Below are 12715 nucleotides of genomic sequence, written 5' to 3' on the forward strand. Positions count from 1 at the left end.
GTTCATGTAAGGTTTAAGGCTTACCCAGTTTCTCCCTGTGTTCAAGGATGGCCATGTGACATCGTGTAGGAGGCTTTCCAATGTTGGACAGCCACAGTTGTTTGGTTTTACAATAAAATATAAGTCAAAGATCTTTCTTTGAAGAAAACTGAAGTTTTTCCCTTGGTAAAATTATAACACATTTCTAGAAATGTCTGTTGAAGGGTGAGAATTAAAGCTATTGAGTGTTCACATTGTGAACATGTGAAATGAATTACCTTTTAAAAATGATCACTGTGGTGTATTTCAATAGGATAGAACAAAGAAATCAACTTGGTGTATACTTGGGAAAAGGGTATTCTTTCCTGCCTTCTATGAAACCATTAGATAAGTCAAAACTCATAACATTAATTTATAATCTAAGTTTTAGTTATTTTTTTTTTACACATACAGTGCCACTTGATTTTAAATTAGGAATAGATGTTTTGATAATTTTATAGTTCTTTTTGCTAATTTAAAATTGCCTTTTGTAATAAAAATAAATGGAGCACTTTGCTGTTGCCAGAGGCTCTAAAGTAAACCTAATTTTTAAGTTGGAAATGATGCTCGGCGCTCATCTTGATTTTGGTGGAAAAGAAAGCTTTCACTACTCAATTGTTGAAATCAGGTACATTAGGTGTTAGTATTGTGTACTTATTTATATGGTAGTCAGAAATTAAGCTAAATATATCTTTATTAACTAACATTTCAGTCTATAACTTCCCAAACAAGACCAAAATGTATACAGATGATAGTTGCATTATGAAACAGTGCTGTGTGAATCGAGGTCATTTCATATCGGGGACTTGGAGATTCGTTCCGTAAAGTAGTGCGTGCGTCCATCTCATCAGCCTTAGAAGCTGAAAGGGAGGCAGTACAGAGAAATGTGTCATGTACTTTTCATTAGTAAATAACTCATCGAATTAGTCTTCTGGAGCCTGTGCTCATCTCAGTGACAAGCTGTTTTAGATCCTACCCACATGTGCTCCGGTTGTCTAGGGCCTGGCCATGCAAAGTGAACCAGCATTGCGGGCGTCCCTGGGGAGGAACATTTAGACAGGCAGCATCTCAGCCCCACCCTCCGTCTGCTGAATCAATCTGCATTTTAGCAAGAGCCTCCAGGTGCATTGTTTTGAGAAGCACTGTCCTAAAGACTTCAGAATTGCTCCAGCACTTTCTCCTCCTCTTCCCTTCCTTAAAGACGAGTCTTGTTTTGTTTGTATTCTGTGGTACACAACTGAGGCAGAAGGTTGGAGCAGGAGTTACTGCCTCCCATCGACAGGAGCCACTAGGGGAGGCAGGAGGGACTCCCGCTGTGCTGCTGGGAGAAGTGGCTCGCACCCAGTCCACTGGCTGCATAAACCAAAAGAAGCCCCTGATTGTTGTGTGCCCCGTGATCCCAGGGTGGGATGTTCTAATATACAGAGAATAAATCCCAAAGAACCTGGGGTTGCTCATGAAAGTGCCACAGGCTGCTTGTGGCAGTTGGATATTAACATTTGTTGACCATGTACTTTATGCCAGAGATCTTGCACACTTTGCCTAATCCAAATTTCCTGACAAGCCTGAAAGGCAGGATAATATGAATCTCATTTTACAGATGAGCAAATTGTGCTAAGACACTTCCAGTAGAGAGACGGTGGACATGGTTGGAGCAAGAATGCAAATGCAGATTTAGCCTCAGTCCCTGGCCCGTTTTCCTGGGCTCGCCACTCAGCCTGGCACCGAGTCTAAGTACCCGCAACAGGGAGAACTCTGGCCTCGGGGTCCCGTAGCCTGAGTTCTTGGAGCAAGTCCTGGCTCTAGAACTTTTGAGCTACATGATTCAAAGGAAATTGCTAAACCCTTCTAGATTATTTCTTCCCGTATTACAAAAATACTTGCTTGCCTGCTTCCGAGGGCCGCTGTGCCTGTCACAGTGGAGAGCAGGACAGTGCCCTGTAACAGGCGAGGGCCGTGGCCTGAGGACGGACCTGCGTGGGTCACAGAGAAGAGGCGGACTGGCGGAACTGGGCTGAACGCATAGGAGGGAAGGGCTTCTATTTTTACTCATTCTTTTGTACAGAATCCTTCCGTGTCCTGCTTGTGATTCCCCCAGTCAGGCAGCATTTATTCTGTGGTGCTTGTCTGTTCGTTTGCAGAGTTCAGTGTGTATATTTGGTAGTGCTAATGTTTGGAACCTGCACATTAAAAATTTTTTTGAGGAAAGCGATTTTTATAACACAAGAAAGCAGACTTAATTTCTGTCTCTACAGTGCTCAGATTATTTTTGTAGTTTCCATTGGAAAGACGAATGTAAAGGGAATTCAGCATGAATGCTACCACCTTCCTTGTTCTGTTCCCCAACATGTAGCTATAGAAACACTCGACTCTTACTGTTATCTTGTTTTTTTTATTGATTATATTAGTTTAAAGTATACAGCACAGAGGTTCAACAGTTACCCATATTATTGAATCTTCACCCCCCTCTAGTGCAATTACTATCTGTCAACATAGGAAGATGTTACAGAATCACTGGCCAAGTTCTCCGTGCTGTACTGCCGTCCCGGTGACCAACTTATACTGTGACTGCAAATGATTGTACCCCTTCATCCCCCTCCCCTTCCCCACCCAGCCACCCCCAACCTTTCCCCCAACTCTTATTATCTTGTCATAGCATACATATCGTTGCTTGATAAATACTAGTAAGTAGACAAAAGGAAATATAATTTTCTCAGGAGCAGAAATTGTATAATGATGTCAGGGTTGTTTACTTACCATGCAGAGAATAAACACCTTGAAGATGATGTGAGAATATTTTGGAATTTTTTAAAAACAGAAGTGCCATGTGATTTTCTACTACTTGTGTTTTTAATCTGATGACTGGCTTTTCTGGGATTCCTGTTATTTAGCCAGTTGGCCCATTTAATCTTTTCCAAAAAATAGGTAGAAATAAGAACAAAATTTGGGATTTGACTTCAATATTCTAAGTACATGAATGTCAAGGATAAAATATATTGTTCAGGAGAGTGTAGACACTTGTAAATGCAAACCAATATTTTGCTAAGTGCAATTCATGCTTTTAATTTTTAAGGATTTAACTTGAGAAGTACACTTGGTGATTTTTAGCAAAAAATTCCTTTGCAGGTACCTGTATAAAATTAATAATCATATCATGGTTATAGTAACAGATTAGCTTCATTGTTGAGACCTCATGTTTTAAGATGCTGACATAATCAGTCTTTTCTAGCAGATATAATGCCATAAACTTTGTAAAAGGTTATTTTTCAGTATTAGCTTTATTTATTTTTATTTTTTATTTTGATATCATTAATGTACAATTACTTGAACAACATTATGTTTACTAGACTGCCCCCATGATCAAGTCCCCCTGACATACCCCATTACAGTCACTGTCCATCAGTGTAGTAAGATGCTATAGAATCATTACTTGCCTTCTCTGTATATACTGCCTTTCCCGTGCCCCCCACACCCCCCTACATTATGTGTGCTAATCATAATACCCCATTTTCCCCCTTATCCCTCCCTTCCCACCCACCCTCCCCAGTCCCTTTCCCCTTGGTAACTGTTAGTCCATTCCTGGGTTCTGTGATTCTGCTGCTGTTTTGTTCCTTCAGTTTTGCTTCGTTGTTATACTCCACATATGAGTGAAATCATTTGGTACTTGTCTTTCTCTGTCTGGCTTATTTCACTGAGCATAAACCCCTCTAGCTCCACCCATGTTGTTGCAAATGGTAGGATTTGTTTTCTTATGGCTGAATAATATTCCATTGTGTATATGTACCACATCTTCTTTATCCATTCATCTACTGATGGACACTTAGGTTGCTTCCATTTCTTGGCTGTTGTAAATAGTGTTGCAATAACCATAGGAGTGCATCTGTCTTTTTCAAACTGGGTTCCTGCATTCTTAGGGTAAATTCCTAGAAGTGGAATTCCTGGGTCAAATGGTATTTCCATTTTGAGTTTTTTGGGGAACCTCCATACTGCTTCCCACAATGGTTGAACTAATTTATATTCCCACTAGCAGTGTAGGAGGGTGCCCCTTTCTCCACATCCTCACCAACATTTGTTGTTGTTTGTCTTTTGGATAGTGGCCATCCTAACTGGTGTGAGGTGATGTCTCATTGTGGTTTTAATTTGCATTTTTCTGATCATTAGCGATGTGGAGCATCTTTTCATGTGTCTGTTGGCCATCTGAATTTCTTCTTTGGAGAAGTGCCTGTTCAGCTCCTCTGCCCATTATTTAATTGGCTTATTTGCTTTTTGTTTGTTGAGCTGCGTGAGCTCTTTATATAATTTGTATGTCAACCCCTTATCGGATCTGTCATTTATGAATATATTGTCCCATACTGTAGGATGTCTTTTTGTTCTACTGATGGTGTCCTTTGCTGTACAGAAGCTTTTTAGTTTGATACTGTCCCACTTGTTCATTTTTGCTTTTGTTTCCCTTGCCCCAGTATTAGCTTTTTTAAAATAAAAACTTGCCAAGAAGGAATAATGTATGAGCATTTGTAATAGTCCATGTTTCAGACATTCTGTGTGGCTGAATAGATCCTAACGTCAGCCAAATATGTTGCCGATTTATGCCATTGGTCACAAGGGAGATCAAAGGAGGTAATTGCTTTGAAATCAGTCTCTGCTGGTGGAAAGCCAGTGTCATAATCCTTTTCTAGGGTGTTTCCTTTCCATAGAAAGGATAGCAGACTAGGTAAGTTTAGGGAAAGACCTAATGTTACAATTTCATTTTTCAGCAAAAAAATTACTTCACTTCTAAGGTTTCAGTTTTAAAATACGATGTTACTCCATAGTGTATTTATTGCATGGCAGGCAGTAATAGCTGCTGACACTAAAGTTAAGAATCAGACTCGGTCCTTCCTCCGGATCTTAATTAAAGCCCAATGACAAGGAAGGGCCTGAAGCGGGCCTACCAGGAGAGAGCAGTGGGGCGCAGCGGATGTGTGCAGCCGGGACTGAGCCCAGCTCAGGAGCCACGGAGGCAGGAAGGGCGAGCAGGGCAAGTGTGCAGAGTCAGCGTAGCGAAAACAGGTGCCGAGTTTGAGAATGACTGTGAGCACACAAGGGCCTCCCGGAGTGGGGGTCTGGGCAGCAAGGCAGGACGGCGGCGGGAAATGGAGCATCGCACTGGGGTGTATCCGTGCTGGACAGAAGAGGACGGATGTGGGAGAAGCCAAGTGCCCCCAGGGGCAAGAAAGCAGCAGTGGCAGAATTGGGCGAGGCGGCTGGACAGAGTAGTGGGTGCGGTCAGGGCGCACAGCCCAAGTTTATTCCGGAGCAGGGCCGGGTCCGGGCCCGGCAGGGCCAGGGTGCGGCCGCGAGGGACGTGGCTGATCGGGGCGCGGCGGGGCGGAGCTGGATGGGCAGCGCTGCCTGGCGGTTTGCTTGGATCGACGGCAGGGCCCGGGGCGGGGGTGGCCCATGCCCGGCATGTCCCTCTGGGGGTGTGGCTGGGGGTCGGTTGCTGTCCGCCGGGAGAGGTGACGGAGAGGGACACAGCCAAATGTTGCAAGGCTCAAGGAAACTGGTTTTCGGGGTGCCGTGTGGGGTGAAACTCCCAGAAGGTTTGGAAGGGCAGTGTGTGGGGCGGGAGGACACCGATCCCACTCAGCCCCAAACCCTAGAATTTCTTAATTCTCCCCATTTCAGTTTATTGCCAAGTTCGACCGACTGACCTGTGGAATATATTTTCGATCAGCTCTCTTGTTCCCACCGCCACCACCCGGGTCCAATGATCAGGTCCTGTCCGGACTGTTTTGACTTCTTCACGGCCCTCCCTGTTTTCATTTTTGCTGCCATACAATCCATTTCCTCTGGAGTCACTCCTATAATGTCACTCCCCTGCTTTACATGCTTCAGTGGCTTCCAACTGTCCTTAGAATAAAACCCAAACTTCCTGTGGGGCCCTGCTCAGCCCCTCTGCTGCCAGCTTCCCTCGGATCGTGCCCCCCTTCCTGACAGAGGGGCGCCCCCTACCCGTCCCTGCAGGAAGGCAGCCCGCCCCCCCCTCGGGTCATGACGCCCCTCTCTCTGGGCATTTGCACGCTGCCTGCCGCTTGCAGGGGGCTCGGTCAGTGACTGAGGGAAGGGACAACCTCCATTCGAGAGGCCTGGGAAGGGGCCTCTGAATGCCAGGTCGCCTACGGAATGGCAGTGCCAGGGATACGAAAGAAGGCTTTTAATGGAGGAAAGAGGTGTGGCCCGTTGAGTGGAGGCGCAGAGAATCTGAGGATTCATGGCAGTAACAGGCTGTATGATTATGGTGTGACAGGTAAAGTAAGTGTTAAGAAATAGAATGAGATGGAATATTGCCAGGCTGCCAACACTCTTCCGACAGTTTCCAGCAACTCAAACTTCTGAAATTTTAAAGTGTAGGTTGAGGCGTGATTGTACAGCCCTCTGTCCCGCCTTATTTTTTGTCATACTTTCTAGGAATCCTTGATTGGGGATTTAATTTTTGATTTAAGGGTGGAGAAGAGTATTGTTGGTTTCATTGTTTCTCCATTACTTTGCAATGGAAGCTTTCAAACTTTTTTCCACGACCCCACAGTCAAAAATACATTTTACATCACATATGATACAAATCCTGTAATAGATATAAAATTTTCATATGAAATAATGTCTTTACTATTGCCTTTTGGTATATTTTATCTCATTTTTTTCTAGTTCTATTGATAGGTAATTGACATGCATCACTGTATAAAGTTTAAGGCACGTAGCATGATGGTTTGATTTACATATCCTATGAAGTGACCACCACCATAGGCTCGTCTATTTCATTTTTTTTAAAGTGCTAGATTGTTTGAGAGAGAATTTGTAACTTGAAAACCCTAGAAGATGAGTATCATTTCCTCTGAGTGATAGAGCAGCTCATAGCATCTTTCTAGATTTTGTCCCTTCTAGAGGGAATGGGAGAGAGATGGAAAGAGGAGGGAAAGTCTTCTGTTAGTGACTCTAGTTTTTTTTTAAAATTTATTTTGTTATCATTAATCTACAATTACATGCAGAACATTATGTTTACTAGGCTCCCCCCTTCATTAATCTTCATTACAAGGCTCCCCCCTTCACCCCTCCCACACCCCTTCACAGTCACTGTCCATCAGCATGGTAAGATGCTGTAGAATCACTACTTGTCTTCTCTGTGTTGCGCAGCCCTCCCCGTGCCCCTCCCTACATTATACATGCTGATCGTAAGGCCCTCTTTCTTTTTCCCCCTTTATCCCTCCCTCCCCACCCATCCTCCCCAGTCCCTTTCCCTTTGGTAACTGTTAGTCCATTCTTGAGTTCTGTGAGTCTGCTGCTGTTTTGTTCCTTTAGTTTAGTGACTCTAGTTTTTACGTCAATATTTAGGACAGATTCTGATTATTTTTGAATGAATCAACAACTAGATCAAAAGTCCTCTGTCCCATTTCCTCTTCCTCGTTCTGTTTCCACATGTCCTTTGCACAGGGCAGTGACATGGAGAAGTGACTAAGTCTTTTCCTTTTATCCACCTTCTGCCACTCTTAATGTCTTTGTTTGAGGAAAACATCTTTTATTGCCCCACATGCCATATGTAGGCCTTCAGCTGCAAACTGTGCTATTAAAAGCTCACATACATTATCCTGAAGAAAGGCACATTTTAAACACTTTTGTAAGCTATCCAGAAATTTTGGGGCAACATATGGAAGCAAAATATTTTAAGTTGGAGTCATTTAGATGAACGATGTCCAGTAACAGTATGGACTAAGATGCTGAAAATACAACTCTAGTACTTAACGAGTACTCAGAAGTATCTTAAAGTAATGAAGTCCAACGACTAGACACATTTTTGTGTTCCTTTTGCTTTCTTCTGATTATCATGAGTGTGATGTTTATTGTGAAGAAGTTGGAAGATACAAAATAAGAAAAGAGAAAAAGCATCCTGTATTCAGATGACCAGACACATTACATCTTGTCATATTTCCTTTTGTTTTTTTCCTATGCGCATACCTTTTTGTCCTTTGTATTATTTTTCTGTGTTGTTTTTCAGTCCTACCTTAGTTTGTCGGTATGCTGTTACTGGTTGTGGGTAATTTCTCACTGTTATGATCATGAAATACATGAACACCTTTCTGCATAATTCTCTGTACCTAACTGATTATTTTAGTATGATGAGGTCTGTAAGTAAATACACCAGGCTGAGAGGTTCGAGGGCCCCCAGGCTTTGGTATTGCTGACTTGACCTCTAAAGTTTTTCTGCCTGTTGGCTCACTTGCCTGTGGTATGTGAAGGTGCCCATCTTATGCCCACTCTCGCCAGTTCTAGATATTTCTTCCTAAGAAATGTCGCCATTTTGATAGAGGGGAAACACAGTCATTTTCATTTTCATTTTTGGATTATTTTGAAAGTTGTTTTCTTATGCTTATTGGCCTTTTTTCTTTTGTTAATTGGTACTGCCGACATTTTGATTGAGATATCATCTGAGTTAAACACTGTTAATGCAACATCCCTTTAAAGTGGACAAAACTTTCCATTTGGTAGTTTATGTTAGCACAACTCTCCTGGAGGTCAGTCTATACGTAAAGCCTTAAAATATGCAGAGAGCATTTGAGCCGCCAATTACAATTCTAGGGACGTTTTCCATGGGAATATTGTGGGATGTGTATCAAGAAGACCAATGATATTCATCCTAGAACTGTTGATAATAGTGAAAAAGGGAAGCATTCTAAGTGTTCAGACAGGTTGCCTACCTTACTCTGTTTCTGTAGAGTGCAATCATTAATAGTGATTTTATAAAAATGGGAGATGCTCAATATTCAGTTAAAAGTTGTTAAAGTGTAGGATGATTCTTTTTTTTTTTTAGTAAGACTGCGTAGGAAAAAAATCTGAAAGGGTTAATGATATGTTATATCTGGGTGACAAGACTGGGGGTTTTCCCCAAGTCTTTGCTTATTTGTATGTTCTCATTTGCCCACGGTGACACATGTATGCATAAAAAGTAAAGCTTTGCAAAAAAACAACAAAAACGAGGTGGCCTGAGTTTCACAAATTGTCAGTGTTAACTAAAGCGAACAGCATCCTTGGTACAGGATTATAGACTTAATATTGACACATGGTTACTTAAGTAGGAATACTGAACATTTTAAAATAAGCTAATGTAAAGTGTTTTTAAACTCACTCTCATCATTTAATTGGAATATTATCTGCACCATTTTAAGTTGATGTGAAATTGAAATTCGCTTTCTTGATTACTGATAGATCTTTTGTTAATATGCTAATGTGAAAACCTCTTACCCCAGCTTGACTCACACTGTCAGTCATTGGAGATGTTGCCCTGCCTGTGCAGAGAAGATGCATTAAACCAGTGTCATTAGGTTATTTTAGGGTTTTTCTGAGCTCTAAGATGGTTCAACATGGTTCTGTGTTTGGCAATGAATCCATACCTTTTTTCTGTTTGAAGGAAAATTAATTTTTAAAAAGAGGGTGACTTGGATTGTCTCTTTAACCACATGAATATTAAGGAATTGGGTAGAAATTAATTTTAGTTACGGATAGCTTGTGCCTTTAATAGACGTAATCATTGTTATGTTCTTGAAAGCTCCCTGGCAACCCTTTACTCTTGCCCATAGGGATAATTCTTTCTTCACATTCTTGAGTTTTAGAGGACCAGCAAATCTGGAATTTTACTCTAATTTTTGTCATTGCTGAAGCCATAGCATCACATTTATTTATTTTTGATGCAGCTCTTTGCATCCATTGGTTTCCAAAAGCCACACTTGAATACGGCATATTCAGAGCATGTTGCATGGCTCTGGAGAAGGAGCCTGGTGGTTGGTGGCATGTGCCTGGGACAGAGCTCTCTCTGGGGCTGAGGAAAGTGTAAAGTTTGCTTAAATCCTTAAGGACTCAGTAGAAACCTTTCTAGAAAATTTTAGTGCATTATTTTTAAGATGGTTTATGCTGAGCTCCACAGCCACTATTGACCAACTTCTAGTAACTAGAAGTCACAAATAAATTGTAGGGCGATCGAATACAGCTTTTTGTTTATTGTAGTCTCTTCTCTGTTGTGTTTTTCCTCTCTTCCTTGTTAGTTCTGATTCCTTGGGGACCTGGACTGCATGGCTACCTTGAAGCCCCATTTGGCTCTTAAGCCACATGTGGTAAGGTTTGTCTTAGGGCCACTGCGGTTTCCTTGGGATCTGTGGTTTGGTCTTTCATTCTGTGATTCTGTTAGTTTACATTAAAGAGACCTACCTAGGAGTCTTCCCATGGTTGTTTCTCACTTTACTTCCTTCTGTTAAATTTACTTAATACCCTTGTATAGAGATTGGCCCTTTAAAGAATAGAAAAATATTAAACATTCAGCCGTGTGTGGCTGTGTGTCAGGGTACCGGCTGTCTGGGACAGACCTTATCAAGGTCGGAGTGGCTAGAATGGCTGGACCTCTGAACCTGACCTTTCCTAAAGGAGCTCACTGCCTAACGTTCTTCTGTTATGTTCCTTCTGTGAAATGGGTTCTGACCAAGAGATTTGTCAGATGGCCTGTGGATCAGTAATTTAGGATTCCCTGAGTGGAAAAGAAAGGATTCTGCCCGACTGACAGAGAGCTCCTGAGTTCAAACAAATGCACACAACAGGAGCACCTGATACCTGCCTGGCGCTGTCTGCGTTGTGGCGCTGCGGCGGTGAACGAAACAGGTGCGGCGGTGAACGAAACAGGTAACTCCTGGCCGTCAGGGTTATAGCTGGCATCTTTAAAGCTGGTTTCTGAATAGAATGTGTAGTGAGATGATTTTATAACTAATTACTCCAAAATGGTGCTAAGGCAAATTAAGATGTTCTGGGGACACATCTCTTCAGCTGTCCTAGAAGAACCACAGCTTCCCATCAGCTCCTGGGCTAGAGGGACCAACCATTGGGCATGACTTCTTTCCTATTTGTCAAGTGCTTTTGTACACAGAACAAAAACCATAGCATTTTAATATTCATTATGTATTTCCGTTAACACCCATGTTAATTCATGCTTCTGAGAACAATCCTTTAAATCTGGGTAGAAACATAATTAGGATCTGAAAATGTTTATATTCTTTGCTTGGTAATCCCAATCCCCGAATTTGTTTCATAATCTGATAAGGTGTAACTATGGTATTGTTTTTGATGGTCTCCCACAAACCAAAGAGAAATGCCTAACAGAAAGAGCATTAAAAAAATTACTGAATTTTATCAAATGGCCTATTTAACCAGTGAAAATTTTATCAGATAGTATATTTAACCACTGACAATTATAAATACGAAGGGCCTGGCAACATGGAAATGTATAAAGCAAAAAGGATGAAATCCCAAATAGCATGAATACTATGAATGCAATTTAAAATTATGTTTGTGTATTGATAAGGAATGAAGTGTTTGATTTGGTGCACTGTCTGTATTATGCCATTAGTATGTTTTTTCTTCTTGTATACTGATTTCCATTAGTATTGCTATAACATTTGTACAAAAATTAAACAAAAACCAAGCTGATTTACTACAACAGTGCTATCCCTGGTTTTAGAATGATTATTGATCTGAGCAAAAGATCTTGTCTGCTGTATCAAAACCCCTGTACTGAGAGGATGGTGAAGAGAAGTAAAACAGCTCAAATGAATGTTGAAATTTGATGATTTCTTAACGTTTAGGTAGGCTTTGAATTACCTTATGATGTACCAGTGTGTACCATGTCCAAATATATCGCTATAAGGTTGATCTGGTGTGTGTTCATCTAGGTTGTGGGGTCCCACATTCAACACATCGTGCAGGTAGAAACTGACACAAACTTTTCTCCCCAAGACAACTCACAGCAGGCTTGTACCGTAGATGCGGTATTCCCAAGGGACCCGGGAACCCGGCCGTACTGTAACCATGCAGTAGTTGAGGAAATGCATGTACCGTAGATGCGGTATTCCCAAGGGACCCGGGAACCCGGCCGTACTGTAACCATGCAGTTGAGGAAATGCATGTACCACAGATGCAGTATTCCCAAGGGACCCGGAATGCAAAGTCAGAGCACGGCGATCATTTTCGCCAGAACTGAACTCGCAGTGAAGTCAGAGAGCTCTAGTACCAATCTCATGCTCACCGCCAGTAAGAAAACGTCCTGTTAAATAAAAACCTTTCCCTGAGAATCCAGATATAATGAAAAACTAGAGAAGATGCTTGGGTTAGGCAGAATGAAGAAATTAAAATGTCTTTGAGTTTCTACTCAACCACCATTAGTGATATGAGTATGTTGAGAATTAGTGAATTGGGTATTTTTATCATATCAGTGATAATGAAGCAGCATGACAGGAGATTGATATTTGTTGAATTGAATAGACTAGACTTGCAGATGTAGCTGGAATCTTGCAGTTTTTAATGCCTTAATTTAAAAAATTATTTTTAGGAATGTAGGCCTCTCTTTATATTTGAGAGTGGTTTGAGCTTTGAACCGTGCAGATCTTTCTTAGAGTCTAAGGAAAGACTTGGGTCATTCATCTGTAGATAATGTGCCCATTATTTAGAAAGCCTTTTACCAAGTCTTATTTAACAACAATGCTGTATTGTCATATGGTAGCCTAGAGTAGCAGTCTGAGAACATTTTTACCATGCCTACCTGTGGGCATCGCTAAGCTGTTGACCTCACCCTGAGTCACTCATTCATTCATTCTTAAGAACTTGAGTATCTCCCAGGTTCCAGGCACCG

This window comes from Manis javanica, chromosome 11 (assembly GCF_040802235.1).
Source record: "Manis javanica isolate MJ-LG chromosome 11, MJ_LKY, whole genome shotgun sequence".
Classification (NCBI taxonomy): Eukaryota; Metazoa; Chordata; class Mammalia; order Pholidota; family Manidae; genus Manis; species Manis javanica.